This window comes from Lithobates pipiens, unplaced genomic scaffold (genome assembly GCF_037356315.1).
Source record: "Lithobates pipiens isolate NorthernLeopardFrog02 unplaced genomic scaffold, aLitPip1_a1.2 Scaffold_8, whole genome shotgun sequence".
NCBI lineage: Eukaryota > Metazoa > Chordata > Amphibia > Anura > Ranidae > Lithobates > Lithobates pipiens.
This window is the reverse complement of record NW_027507903.1, coordinates 585,060,232-585,073,969: the sequence shown is the minus strand read 5'-3', so window position 1 is coordinate 585,073,969 and position 13,738 is coordinate 585,060,232. Positions and strand designations below refer to the sequence as shown.

At 44.9% G+C, this 13,738-nt stretch overlaps 1 protein-coding gene across 1 annotated transcript in view; it reads right to left on the bottom strand.

The window, feature by feature from the left end:
* The window catches only part of DNASE2 (deoxyribonuclease 2, lysosomal), an 87,614-nt gene extending 74,163 nt beyond the window's left edge, over nt 1-13,451 (bottom strand). The window contains exon 1 of the mRNA XM_077470382.1: nt 13,309-13,451. The gene's annotated coding sequence lies outside the window, so the exon portion shown is untranslated. The remainder of the gene's footprint in view (nt 1-13,308) is intronic.
* Between the last annotated feature and the right edge of the window lie 287 nt (nt 13,452-13,738).

Sequence of the window (13,738 nt, the reverse complement as noted above, 5' to 3'; positions counted from 1 at the left end):
AGGAATGCATTTTTGGCATGCATACCTTATCTTCTCTTCCATTTCCTTATCACAGAAGAACCCTTAAAGCGTATCCTCACCCTCATCATTCCTTCTATCCACTGTTTTTTAAAATGTATTTCCTTTTTTTAAAGGAATCCTTTTGTCCCATCCCCCTCCATGTCACTTCCCTAGGTGAATAACGTGCATTAAAAAAATAACAGTAAAGGAGGAGGGGACAGCCCTAGTGGTGCATCATCAGAAGGTGTACTGGCTGAACCTGGACGAGCCGGAAGCCTCCTGATGATATCATACAAAAACATGGCCACACAGAACCAAGGGGTGGCAGAAGAGAAGAGGATCCCAGCAGGACAATGCTGGATCCTCTGGGTGGGTGAGTATCTAAATTGTGTGGAAGACACCTATCGGTAGATTACCTATCAGTAATCATGGTTCCAGAGGCGAAGAAACTGGAGATTTCCCATGGGTCATATTAAGCCGACATGGGTTGAGAGACTTCAAATCCTAGCACACCATGTTTCCTTTCAGGCCACGAGGTCTCAGCATGTGAACCCAAGATGGCGACCCAAACAGTAATGCATCCTCCTCTGCAGAGCAGAAACTGCCAACAGATTGGTGCAAATGTTCTCTGGGAACTGTGGTGCCCGCCTTCTTTATGCTGCGGCGTGCCAAAACTGTACTGGAGTCCAGTTTGGAAACTGTATTAATGCCCACAACGCTGGCAGGAAGTGTCAAAAGACCAGGCTGATCCTCTCCCCTGAGCAGTGAGACTTGTTGGTTCTTCCCCACATTGGTAGTACACACGATAACACAGTCCATTAGAAGTGTAAAGGTTACTTGCCACCTTCCCACAGAGCCAGACGAAATACCAATAAAGCTGAGGCTGGTTGCTAAGGGCGACAGTTGCAGAGATAATGCCTTAGCCACACGCTGGGCACAAAATGTAGCAAGGTCCCAGGCCTCCTTTGATATAATGAGAACCTCCAGGGCCAGGGATAGATAACATCCTTCTGTATGTAGTGGGTTGTGAGGAATGGTGGGTGCAGAGTAGTTAAAGTTATTGGGTGCCAGACACTTCTTGAATGCAAAAGAAAGTTTATTTCTCTTAACAATTTTTTTTGGGAGAGAGAGGGTTAGGGCAAGGACACCCTTAGGTAGTTGCAAGATTAATTGGCAGACTCAGAGACTTCAATAGGAGGACAGCCATGCAGGGAAAGGCATCTAGCAAGATGTCACATCTGCATTTACAGGAATGCTGTCTCCTATGGCAACAGTCTTTAAAGCGGGAGTCCACCGGGACTCCGCGTTTTTTTTTTTTTTTTAAAAGCCAGCAGCTACAAATACTGCAGCTGCTGACTTTTAAATAGTGACACTTACCTGTCCAGTGCGCCCGCGATGTCGGCACCCGAAGCCGATCGCTCGCTCGTCTATCGGGTCCTGCCGCCGCCATCTTGGGTATGGGAATCAGGAAATGGAGCCTTTCGGCTTCATTTCCCGGTTCCCTACTGCGCATGCGCGAGCCGCGCGGCTCAATCCGGACGGTCCCCGCTGCCTCTGGGAGCTGTGTGTTTCCCAGCAGGCAGCGGGGCACTTGCTGAAGGGGGCGGGCGCTTGCGGAAAGGGGCGTAACGTACGCCCCTTTCCGCAGAGAGCTAGCCCGGAAGTGGGTGCAGTTACCTGGATTATCCAGGTAACTGCACCCCCCTCCCCCCTGAAAGGTGCCGATTGTGGCGCCGGAGGGGGGGGGATTCCGATGAGCGGAGGTCCATTTTAGGGTGGACCTCCGCTTTAACAGTTCCTAACACAAACGTAACAGTTCCTTTATCGTCCACTACAATCTCTCCTTGTAGATCTTCAGCCCACTGAGCTCCTGGTCTCTCACGAGACCCACTGATTCGCTGTCACTGAATCCCTTGAGCTCCTCCAATCTTCACGGTGGTATCTTCCTTAAGCGTCACCCCTGCTTTTCTGCTGGGTCTATAGCTTGGCACTCAGGATACTTCCCAAACTTCACCCCACTGGCCTGCTCGTTCCCTGGCTGGACACACAAGGCTGCTCTGCAAGCGTCATCTCTGCTGGCTAGGTCCCTGGCTTGATACCCACTGAAGTTTCCCGATTCTTCACCGTTAGTGAGAATGTTGCTCCGATACTTTCTTCAGTTACTCACGGTAGTCCCTGGTAATTAGGCAGGTAGTCCCTTACTGGCGACAGCTTCCCCTCTACCCCTGACCACGACATGTTCTCCGGCCAGCAGAACCGTCCGTTTTGGTTGAACTGTAAGCCACAGTCCCTACCCTGCACTGCTCGCTTGCTTCTGGATAGGCCCTCAGACAGCCTAACAGCCAGATGTGCCCGAAATGGACCCCATCTCTGGCCTAGCATCCCAGGCAATACAATACACGTCCACCCAGACAGCCATCCAGGTGGTACAGAACACAGATCACCCGACTCCATCCAAACACACAGGCTCTCCCAGCAGGCCAAGGGATCCAAGAAAACCCCTGCCCATTGGCTGAGATACCCCATATACCCATAATCTGACCCTGCGTTGCCCTTCTCATATCTAGTACCACCGGCCATCTAGTGATAGAAGAGAAAAGTGCAACAAGGCTAAACTTAGGGAGAAATCTATAGATCTCTAACAATTAACCGGGATAATTATTCCTGACAAGTAAATTTGTGGGGAGCAACCCTGCCTAAACTTAGGGCCCCTTTAAAGTAGACGCATGCTAAAATGGATTTAGCATGCTGGCTACTATCCAACATTGCAGGCAGTGGGGACAAGGAGGGGGTCGAAGGTGGTGCCTTGCATTGTTACAGCGCCTGTTCAGTCATTTTTGTGATTCATACACTTCTTCCAGGCAACACAGCCAGAAGGGTTACACTACTTCCTCATCCTCGGGTTAAGTTATTTTCCCTCCCCTATCCTTCCTGTGTACATTCACACGCACCACCCAGGAATAAATTTTTTCTACCTGTCTCAACTGCCCTGTAATCAGTGTTTTAACAGAAAGTGACATCATCAGTCATTGCAAGAAAACTTTGTTCGTCTGATGTGAGTTAATGTATGTAAAGTGCTATATAAATGCCTGCAATAAAAAATAATAATAATATCTTTGGCTGCCAGAGGGAGGGTTCTGCATGACACCCTGTGTATGTAGGGCACCCTGCAAACTACATGTACCAAGAGACTTTAGCATGCCTGCACAGAGTATGTGAGAGGGCTTTTGGGAGGGTAGGCAAAGGGGTGGGAAAAAGAGGAGCCAGTGGGGTGCAGAGCTGGGCTGGGACTGACACTGCTAAGCTAATCAAAATATATATTGACAATAAGGCCCCATTCACACCTGAGCGTTTTGTAGTTTGAAGCCTGAAGCTACAAAACACTGGAAGGGAAAAAATCTATTATTCTCAATGGAGATGGTTCACATCTCCACTCCAAGTCCCCTGAAGCTGAACGCCTGAAGCTCAAACAAGTTCTGGACCCTTTTTTGTTGCTCGAATCTGGCAGATTTGGGCGTTATTCTTCTTTTTACATTGGTGACCTTTTGCCCTGCACAAAATCACAGCAAAACTCCGTAAAAAAACGCAAGTAAAAAAGGCCGCAAAATCTATTTTCTGCCTGAAAACGCTTTACTCAGGTGTGAATGGGACCTAATTCAGACAGCGCCAAACTGATGACATTAGCATTGCCTAAACTGCAAAACCCTTAATGATCCTGCAGGTTATAGGCTGCGCACACCTATGCTCTTATATATACTGTTCAGCTTATTCCTCTCCTCTTCCTTTCTCTCTTGAGGTCCCCCAAGGTTCTGTTCTTGGACCTCTCCTATTTTCGACCTCCTCCCTGGGTCATCTGACTGCTTCCCATGGCTTCCAGTATCATTTCTATGCTGATGAAACCTAATTCTATGTCTCTACACCTCAGCTCACTCCATCTCCACACCCATCACTAATTAACTGACCAACATATCAGTTTGGATGTCACACCACTTCCTCAAACTCAATCTATCCAAAACTGAGCCCAGAATATATCCTCCTCCACGTGCCACTCCCCCCCCCCCCCCCCCATACCAGGGTGCTAGGTGTAATCCTGAACTATCCATTTCCCTCATATCAAATCAGTGTCCAAAGCTTGCCGCCTCAACCTCCGCAACATCTCCAAAATACGTCCCTTCCTTTATAAAATTTTCCAAACAGGTAATTTTCCTCCTTCATTGATGTGCGCTGATGAGGCTGCACTAATGGGCACTGATAGATTGCACTGATAGGCACTAATAATACGGCACTAATGAGCACTGATAATTGGCAGTCTTGAGGCAGCACTGGTGGACACTGATAGGTGGCACTGATGGGCAGCACTGAAAGGTGACACTGAAGGGCACTGATGGATGGCACTGATAGTTGGTACTGATGGATGGCACAGATAGGCACTAGTAGGTAACACTGATAGGCAGCACTGATAGGTGGCACTGATAATGAGGCACTGATTGGCAGCACTGATAGGTGGTACTCTTGGGCACTGATAGGTGGCACTGGTGGGCATTGATAGGTGGAACTGATGGGCACTGGTAGGCACTGATAGGCAGTACTAATATTCACTGGTGGGTGACACTGATAGGTACTGCTTAGCAGCAGTGAGTGTCCGTGTGTCGGACGGATATCCCTCTGACAGAAGCCGGTAATTCTCTCTTTTTTTTTTTTTTTTCTTCTCACACTGACAGCATGCAGGGAAAAAAAGCAGATGATGATCTTCTGTTTACATCACGTGATCAGCTGTCATTGGCTGACAGTTGATTACGTGGTAAAGGGCAGGGATCGGCCCCTTACTCCAATCTGTGATCAGCCGAGTCTCACTGACTCGCTGATTACAAAGCGCACACCCTGCAGGGGGTGTGCAGGCAGCTTATGCACGTGAGGACGTACATGGAAGCCCTCAAGGCAATTTAGGCCCACTCTGTAGCTGTCCTTTGGAAGGAAGAGGTTAAGAGTGTAAGCTGTAACAAGCAGGGCCCTCTGATTCCTCCTGTGTTGAATTGTATTGTAATTGTACTGTCTTCCCTCATGTTGTAAAGAGCTGCTCAAACTGTTGGTGCTATATAAATCCTGTATAATAATAATAATAATACTCAGTGAAGTGACTGGCCTCAGGTGATACGCAGAGATTAAACAAATTCCTCTACATCCCTTCAAATTATGTATAAAGCTTGTCTGAGCTGTCAGAAAAAAGAGACAGAGAGCTGAAGTTACACTCTGCAGAGCTCAGTGAGGAGAGCTCTGGAAGCTGATTGGAGAGAAGAGACACACCCCCTTCACACAGCACACAGGAAATGAGGCAAGGCTGTCAATCAGCTGGAGGTCCCTCCCATGTCACCTTTTTTCTCTTGGTGTCAGCAAAACTTGTCAAAGTGACTCATGCTGATAGCAGAGGCAGCAGACAATAATGACACTTCATGCTCTTGATTGAGACAAGTGCACACTATAGCAGGTTATGATCTGTTCATATTTCATGTCTGAGGTTTACAAGCACTTGTGCACTGGGATCCCACTGTGTGAAATCAGAGTTTCAGTAAAGATTGAAGAGGAGAGCTACAAAGTGAAGACACTGAGGTTGATTTACTAAAGGGTTACAGGCTGTTTACTTTGCATGGGAAGTTCAATTTGCAAAGAACTTGCCCCAGATCTTAGTGAATGTGGTCCGGTTTCACTTTGCAAACAATACCCAGTCATATGCAGGGAAATAAAAAAAAAAGCATTTTTCTTGCACATGATTGGACGGAAAAAAAAAAGTAAATGAACCTCACTATCTGCTGAGGTAAGCCTCTGAAAGCATTAGGTTGATGACAGATTGGCAGTTATGGCACTAGAGACAAATCGCCAGCAGCAGGATTGTTAAAGAGCCTGAATGTCTGTCCCTATGGAATCGCTCCATTCCACTCGTGATCCTGCAGCTCCAGCTCTCCTGTGACAGTGATCAGCTGCAGTAGGGGAGAAGAGGGAGTACTGACAACGGCTGGGCTATGGAAGCCTATGGGTGGCATCATGGCTCTCAGAATTACCAGCCATTGTTGAGCACTCTTTGATACAGGGAAGTTGGGGCTGAAGGACCAAGTGCCGGAACCTGAGCCAACTCAAAGTACACAGATCTTTTTTTACACAGGATATGCAAGATAAGTATCTAGACATGATGAAGATGACTTGCTGAAGTTCAAACCAAGCATCAGAATGAGGAAGAAAGGGGATTTAAGTCACTTTGAACCTGGTTTTGTTGGTTCTGGACAGACTGGTCTGAGTATTTAACTGCTGATCTACTAGAATTTTCATGCACAACCATCTCTAGGATTTACAGAGGATAGTCCAGAAAAAGAAACAGTGGGGGTTATTTACTAAAGGAAAATCCACTTTGCACTACAAGTGCAAACTACAAGTGGAAAGTGCACTTGAAATTGTACTGAGTGCACCTGGAAGTGCAGTCGCTGTAAATCTAAGGGGTAGATCTGAAAAGAGGGGAAGCTTTGCTGATTTTATCCAATCATGTGCAAGCTAAAATGCTGTTTTTTATTTTCCTTGCATGTGCACCTTGGATTTACAGCAACTGCACTTCCAAGTGCACTTTGCATTTGTAGTGCAAAGTGGATTTGCCTTTTGTAAATAACCCCCAGTGAGTGGCAGTTGTGTGGAAAAAAATGCTTTTTTGATGTCAGAGGTCAGAGCAGAGGATAAGGGGCAGATTGGTTTGAGATGATAGAAAGGCAACAGTAAGGGTCCTTTCACATGGGGCGGATCAGTGCTGATCCGCCCCATGGATATCCGCTTGCTCAGCGGGGATGGCCGGAGCGATCTCCGCTGAGCAGGAAGATGACAGGTCCGTCTCTGCACACTGCGCAGGGACGGACCTGTCACAGCGCTGCTCTCCCCTATGGGAGTTCGGGTAACGGATGGAAAAATGGCTTTTTCCTCTGTCACACTTTTTCGGATCGGAGCGGGTCGGATGTCAGCGGACCTTTCACCACTGATATCCGACGCTCCATAGACCTCTATTGGAGCATCCGTTCAGGTCCACCTGAAAAACTGACAAGCGGCCCTGTCCGCGTGAAAGGGGCCTAACTCAAATAACCACTTGCTACAACCAAGGTATGCAGAATGCCATCTCTAAACGCACAACACATGAACCTTGAAGCAGATGGTCTACAGCAGCAGAAGACCACACCGGGTGCCAATCCTGTCAGATTAGAACAGGAAACTGAGGCTACATTTTGCACAGGCTCACCAAAATAGGACAATAGAAGATTGGAAAAACGTTGCCTGGTCTGATGCGTCTCAATTTTCAGCTGTGACATTCAGATGGTTGGGTCAGAATTTGGCATAGAGAGAGAAAAAAGAGAACTGCGCTAACCTCAAATGCCCAAAGTGAATGGGGTATGTGTATGTGCCAGACCCACGATATGAGTCTTAGTATCTTATTTCTCTAAGACCACCTCAAAGATATAGTGCGTACTATTATATATACAAATAAATAAAATTAAATGCAAAAACAGGACACAAATATGTGTCAATAATGTGAATTCCCCAAACGCAATACAAAATATATAAATCTCTGTGCATATACCCCTAAAATGAAAAATTATTATGTTTTCAGTTTTTTAGTTTTTTTACATGAAATAAAATATCAAAAAGTATTTTGAGACACTCTACATAATGTCCATATAGTTATATAACAAAATATAATGAAATGTCCATATGGTAAATAAACACCGGTGAAAAAAACTCCAAAAAGCTGAATTAGAAGTGCACAAATTAAAAATCTCCTCCAGAAATGTAATGTGCCTTTCCCATCACCGAATGAATGAATTGGCTCCTTACCAGATCCAAGCGACCCCCCGTTACAGAGGGTCACCACAGGCGAAAACAATCAAAGGATATCCGGGTAGCGGTTCCCCCTCAGGCGATCCCGACTCTTTCACGCAATAGGGTTATGGCTGTTGCTCCACATATCACTCCCAACTCAACGTGGTATCACATAGGGAAAAACAGGCTCCAGATAGTGTAAAACCAATGATTTTAATTTGCAAAAAACGAACGTATACACTTACATAAAAGACTTTAAAAGCAGGTTCAAAACAGAAGCGTGCACCGGCCGGATACACGCCAACGCAGAGACCAACCCGTCCTTCCTGGTCTAAAAAGAACGAACACGACTGGGGTGACGTCGACACGTTCGCACCGCCCTACGCGTTTCGTAATAATTTACGTCGTCCAGGGGCACGGGCGGCGTGCGACGTCACCCCTTTTATAACCAACAACATAACCAAGCCTCGCTTTGGGTCAGCGGCCATCTTAGATATCACATAAGCATTAGAAATCAATGACCATGGGCCAAGCCTCACTCTCGATCCACGAACGTCATATGTATATGTGTATCCCCAACGAACGTCCTATGATTGTGGACCAAGCCTCGTTCCCATACGAACGTCATATGGTCATGAACCAAGCCTCACTTCCAGGTAATAGCCATATTGGAAGAGAGACATAGCAAGTTACCCTTATTTTAAATTACCTTTCCTGTGTCCAGAAACAGGGCAGAGTATAGGTCCCAAAAGAGAATAAACTAAAATAAAAAATATAAAATGAATAAAATGGATGATAATGACAAAATAAAATAAAATAAAAATAAAATTGAGAATAAAAAATAAAAAATTAAAAATAAAAACAAGAGTACAATGAGGTGAAGTATCCCAAATTGGTATAAGGATACGCCAAAAGATGTGTTTCTTGATGTATTCACATGTCCATCAAATTCAGTTGGGAAATAGGGCTAACATAAAGATTTATGTTAGCCCTATTTCCCAACTGAATTTGATGGACATGTGAATACATCAAGAAACACATCTTTTGGCGTATCCTTATACCAATTTGGGATACTTCACCTCATTGTACTCTTGTTTTTATTTTTTATTTTTTATTTTTTATTCTCAATTTTATTTTTATTTTATTTTATTTTGTCATTATCCTCCATTTTATTCATTTTATATTTTTTATTTTAGTTTATTCTCTTTTGGGACCTATACTCTGCCCTGTTTCTGGACACAGGAAAGGTAATTTAAAATAAGGGTAACTTGCTATGTCTCTCTTCCAATATGGCTATTACCTGGAAGTGAGGCTTGGTTCATGACCATATGACGTTCGTATGGGAACGAGGCTTGGTCCACAATCATAGGACGTTCGTTGGGGATACACATATACATATGACGTTCGTGGATCGAGAGTGAGGCTTGGCCCATGGTCATTGATTTCTAATGCTTATGTGATATCTAAGATGGCCGCTGACCCAAAGCGAGGCTTGGTTATGTTGTTGGTTATAAAAGGGGTGACGTCGCACGCCGCCCGTGCCCCTGGACGACGTAAATTATTACGAAACGCGTAGGGCGGTGCGAACGTGTCGACGTCACCCCAGTTGTGTTCGTTCTTTTTAGACCAGGAAGGACGGGTTGGTCTCTGCGTTGGCGTGTATCCGGCCGGTGCACGCTTCTGTTTTGAACCTGCTTTTAAAGTCTTTTATGTAAGTGTATACGTTCGTTTTTTGCAAATTAAAATCATTGGTTTTACACTATCTGGAGCCTATGTTTTTCCCTATGTGATACCACGTTGAGTTGGGAGTGATATGTGGAGCAACAGCCATAACCCTATTGCGTGAAAGAGTCGGGATCGCCTGAGGGGGAACCGCTACCCGGATATCCTTTGATTGTTTTCGCCTGTGGTGACCCTCTGTAACGGGGGGTCGCTTGGATCTGGTAAGGAGCCAATTCATTCATTCGGTGATGGGAAAGGCACATTACATTTCTGGAGAAGATTTTTAATTTGTGCACTTCTAATTCAGCTTTTTGGAGTTTTTTTCACCGGTGTTTATTTACCATATGGACATTTCATTATATTTTGTTATATAACTATATGGACATTATGTAGAGTGTCTCAAAATACTTTTTGATATTTTATTTCATGTAAAAAAACTAAAAAACTGAAAACATAATAATTTTTCATTTTAGGGGTATATGCACAGAGATTTATATATTTTGTATTGCGTTTGGGGAATTCACATTATTGACACATATTTGTGTCCTGTTTTTGCATTTAATTTTATTTATTTGTATATATAATAGTACGCACTATATCTTTGAGGTGGTCTTAGAGAAATAAGATACTAAGACTCATATCGTGGGTCTGGCACATACACATACCCCATTCACTTTGGGCATTTGAGGTTAGCGCAGTTCTCTTTTTTCTCTTTCTGTTTTGTGTATTTTTGGTGTACATTTGAATTGCAGCTTCCGACCAATATCATTCTTATTCCGTAGCGCAGTTTTTTCCTTTTTACTCCCAGAATTTGGCATAAACAACATGAAAGCATGGATCCATCCTGCCTTGTATCAACGGTTCAGACTGATGGTGGTGGGGGATATTTTCTTGGCACACTTTGGGCCCCTTAGTACCAATTGAGCATTGTTTAAACGCTTCGGCCTTAGTATTGTTGCTGACCATGTCCATCCCTTTATGACTACAGTGTACCCACCTTCTGATGGCTCCTTGCAGCAGGATAATGCACCATGTCACATAGCTCCAATCGTCTCACCACTGAACAATGAGGTCACTGTACTCCAATGGCCTCCACACTCACCACATCTCATCCAATAGAGCACCTTTGGGATGTGGTGGAACTAGGGTTGCCACCTGTCCATAATAATGTGTCCGGGTTTCAGTCTCTCTGGAACCCAGACATGTTATTCAGACTGAGCTGTGGCTCCCCAAGTAATTGATATTAGACATGGGCACCATCAAAAAATTTGTTTCGTTTCGTTCCGTTTCATTACGTACGAAAAAAAATTGTGTATGAAATTCAATTCAGATTTGTACGAAATACGAATTTTCGTTAGGTTCATTAACTTTTCGTAACAATTACGAATTTTCGTTATGATGAATTTATCATTATGAGGGGATCCGACCATCCCTGTGCTGTGCTGACTTCCTGGGTTTTTAACTTTTTGGTTCATTAACTTTTCGTTAATTACAAATTTTCGTTATGAATCTGGATCCAAAATTCGCAAAACAAAATTTCGTATTTTGGATGGAATTCGTATGTATAAAAATTTGTATTTCGGATTAGTACTGTTGCCATCTGGGAGCTGCGGGCTGCTGTCTGGGGACAGGTTTGGCATCAATGGGGCACTGGGGTGGGTGGGGGGGGGGGCGTGATGATGTCAGCAAGAGCAGTTTGGCCACATCCCTGTGTGTGCTACATTACCACTATCCTTGGGGTACCCAGGGGTGTATCAGGTCTTTTATAAATCTATAGTGTATACTACAAAAAAAATGTGCCCTGTGCTGCCAAAGTGTTCTGGTTTGTTGTGAAGAAAAGGTGGCAACCCTAGGTGGAACTGGAGATTCGCATCTTGGATGTGCAGGCGACAAATTTGCGGGCAACTGCGTGATGCCATCATGTCATTATGGACCAAAATCTCTGAGGAATGTTTTCCAACACCTTGTTCAATCTATGCCACGAAGAATGAAGGCAGTTCTGAAGGCAAAAGCAGGTCCAACCCGGTAATTGCAAGTTGTACCTAATGTAGCGCCGGCTCCTAAAGAGCATGCGCTATGTTTTTGAAATTTAAGGTTAAACTTGAACTGCAGTTTGGTTTCGGTATAATTATTCCAAATTTTGACCTCAGCATCAGTCTGACTGGACTATAGGGTGTTCAGCCTGGCTACCGGGGGCACTGTCTCTTCTGGCAGGCATGGAACCACAGTCTGCTTGTGTGCTTTAAGGTTACTCTCTCTCAGAGCTCACCCAGTGGGAGTGTCACTCTTGCTGTGCTTTCTGGGAGAGAGTACTTAAGATGCGGATGTCACGTGGTTCAGGGTTCCGGTCCGGAAGTATGGTCTGACTCCATGGTCCTGGTCCTCCTGACCAGCCCCCAGGAAGGCTATGGCCTGGGGTGCGGATCAACCCGACTTTATGTCTCGGGGCTGGCTAGCCCGAGGCAAGGAAACTAAGACAAGGATTCCGAGGTGGTCCGGTCCGGTCCCGTCTCTGGTCGTGAGAGGCCCAGCAATATCCAGTGGAGGACTCTTCAGAAGGCCACGTATGGATTGGCTTCTTAGCAAGAGCCTGGTGAGGCTGAGGGACCTAAGTGAATCCAATCTGGTGGGTATCGCCAAACCAGCTGAAAGATCCAGGTATTACATGAGTGTTCTACAAGTCCTAGTTTCCTACATGTTCTACAACAACGTCTGTGGAAGAGACTTGTTCCTGAATTAAGCACCTTGTTGGCTGCTAGGCCTTGTGAGAGAGGGACTATCCAACTTGAGTGAACATCCAGTTGTGAATGGCTATTCTCTGGATTTAGTCAAAGTAAGAGAGTTCTTCATTATTGACTTTGACACTAATGCCGCGTACACACGACCGGACTTTTCGAGGGACTAGGTCCGGCGGTCTTTCCGACTGAGTTTCGGCAGAGTTCCGACGGACTTTCCGAATGAACAGACTTGGCCACACACAATCACACCAAAGTCGGATTCGAATGTGATGACGTACGACTGGAGTAGAATAAGGAAGTTCATAGCCAGTAGCCAATAGCTGCCCTAGCGTCGGTTTTTGTCCGTCGGACAAGCATACACACGAAAGGATTTCTTGGTCCGGCGGTGGAAAAATTTAAAACATGTTCTATTTCTAAAGTCCGCCGGATTTTTGGCAAGCAAAGGTCCGATGGAGCCCACACAAGATCAAATTGTCCGTCGGACCTTTGCTGTCAAAAAGTCCGGTCGTGTGTACGCGGCATAAGAGTACCTGAACTTTCCTCCTAACCCTCTGATCCTATTTTAAGAGACTGTTCGTTAACCAAGTTTTTACAAATAAAAATCCCTTTATGTGGATCTGTCGTCAGTCTCTAAAGTTACTGGACCATCTACCACGGGACACCCCTAGATGTAAATCGAGGAGAAGAAGGTAATGGTAAGCCCAATCAAACTATTGTTTTCTATGTGCTCTTGCAGAGACCTGCGTTTATCCAGCATAGAAAAGTGCTGGTCTCTGGACACGGTGTAAACAAGGCCTAAATGTATCTTTATATCTGATTTGGCTGCAGGGCCCAGGCTTTGTTAGACAAGGTTCACACACAGCTCTACATACATTTTCCACATTCATGCTCAAGTCTTATCAGACACGTAGCCCTGGCAGTGAAAGAGTTAGCACTGTGTTAGTAAAGTGGGTTTACACTTCTGTATAAGAACACACAGTAATCCATCTATGAACATATTTACCTTCCTGCGCCTCAGAGCCGCTGAACAAAAGGCTCCTTGCACTTCCTGGAACTGTTGTCAGGCTGTCATGTTTTAGGTGTGACGCGGCCTCCCCGCTATGCGCAGCCCGTCACACTTCATTACATGCTTCTATATAGAAAGCCAACAAACTGCACCGTAACAGGATATGCAAAATCATTTATTTCACGTAGAACAGTTCTGAATTACAAATTCTTAAAGACAATTGTGTGGCATTAAACAACTACGTTCAATCTTCTCCTTCCATATGGCAGATTAGAAACTGAAAGTAAAGAGCTTATTAACTGATAGAGGCAACAAAAAACGTTTTCTTTGTTCCACGTTGGATCTGCAATACATTCACTGCGAGATAAAATGCAAGGCTAAGCGTCCATAAATGTGAATCATTTTTATTTAAAAAAATAATAAGCCC